This window comes from Buceros rhinoceros, unplaced genomic scaffold (assembly GCF_000710305.1).
Source record: "Buceros rhinoceros silvestris isolate BGI_N320 unplaced genomic scaffold, ASM71030v1 scaffold20436, whole genome shotgun sequence".
In the NCBI taxonomy this organism is placed as follows: Eukaryota; Metazoa; Chordata; class Aves; order Bucerotiformes; family Bucerotidae; genus Buceros; species Buceros rhinoceros.
Window position 1 is genome coordinate 2,188 of NW_010417173.1, and position 1,255 is coordinate 3,442.

Consider the following 1,255-nt stretch of genomic DNA (forward strand, 5'->3'; position numbering starts at 1 on the left):
GGGGCGTTTCACACTTTCACCGTCTCCATCAGCGATGACTTGATGGCATCCTCCAAAAGCTGATTGTCTGTGAAAGGGGCTGGGGTTTCAGGGACGGATTCGGACAAACCGATGAGGGACTCCAAGAAGCAGGAGCCCTGATCTCCGGCTTGTGGGAAGCCAGGGAAATTAGGCAACTGAAACTGTAACGCTGAGAAGTTATCGAGGTTCTCATACTCCTTTAAGGAGTTGTAAAGGGGTCCCAAGTTATAGTCCGAGAAGGACTGGAAGAAATCCAAGGAGTCAGAGGAAAGGCTGAGGTCGGCATAGCTCTTGGAGCAGGGCTCAGCTGGGGATGAGGTGCAGCAGGACAGCCCATCGCACCGCGCGTGGGCAGCGTCCTCCAGCAAACCTCCGCTGTCCTGGTTGGCATTCTCGTCCAGGCACTCAGAGAGGTGGGACAAGTGGCTGGGGACAGGCTTGGCCTCGCCACCGTGGTCCTCGATGAAGAAGTCGGTGGGATGGAAGCAGCTCAGGTCACCCTGGCCACGGCCCCCCTCTTCCTCAGCATCCGAATCGTTGAAGTGGAGGATGCGTGCCAAGCCGTCGTCGTCCACGTCCGACTGGGATTTGTCAGAGGGGAGGCTCTCGTAGGGCTCCTCCAGATCCTCACTGGGGTGGGAGGAGATGGAGGAGTCTGTCATGTCGCTGCTGCAGCTGTTCTCCCCCAGGGCCTCCAGGTCGGGGCTGAACTGGAAGGCGGGTGCCAGCGGCACCGCACACTCCTCCAGGGAGCCCTTCCCTGCTGTGCATGCCAGCGGTGGGAGCCGTTCCCGAAAAGGGGGCTGAGCCTCTACCATCTTCTCGCTGCTCTGCTGCTGCTTCTCCAGCTCCAGCTTCATGATGGTGTGGATGAAGTGGGTCTGCACACGCGCCTGGTTGAACTCGATCCTGCCCTCGGTGTTGCCGCAGCCGTCCTTGGTGCAGCCGCAGGGGAAGGAGGTGTGATCCATCTGGCAGGGGGAGAAGCAGAGGCAGAGGGTTAGAACCGAACCTGGTGGTGCAAATTCAAAACTGCCAGTGACTCACCCACCCTGAGAAACCACGTATCAGCTGAGGGGTTTAAAAGCAGACTGAAAAAAAAGAAACCATAATAAAAAGGCACCCTGCTCTTTTGAAGGGCTGTCATTAAAAAGCTGGATTTCAGTACAACTGAAGAAAGTTAAAAGGTGGCAAAAGCCAACTGGATGAGCCAGCAGCGTGCCCAGGTGGCCAA

General features: G+C 57.3%; 1 pseudogene; it reads right to left on the reverse strand.

Annotated features, from left to right (window-relative positions):
* Window positions 1–8: 8 nt before the first annotated feature.
* Window positions 9–992, reverse strand: LOC104495183 (annotated as a pseudogene).
* Window positions 993–1,255: the final 263 nt, after the last annotated feature.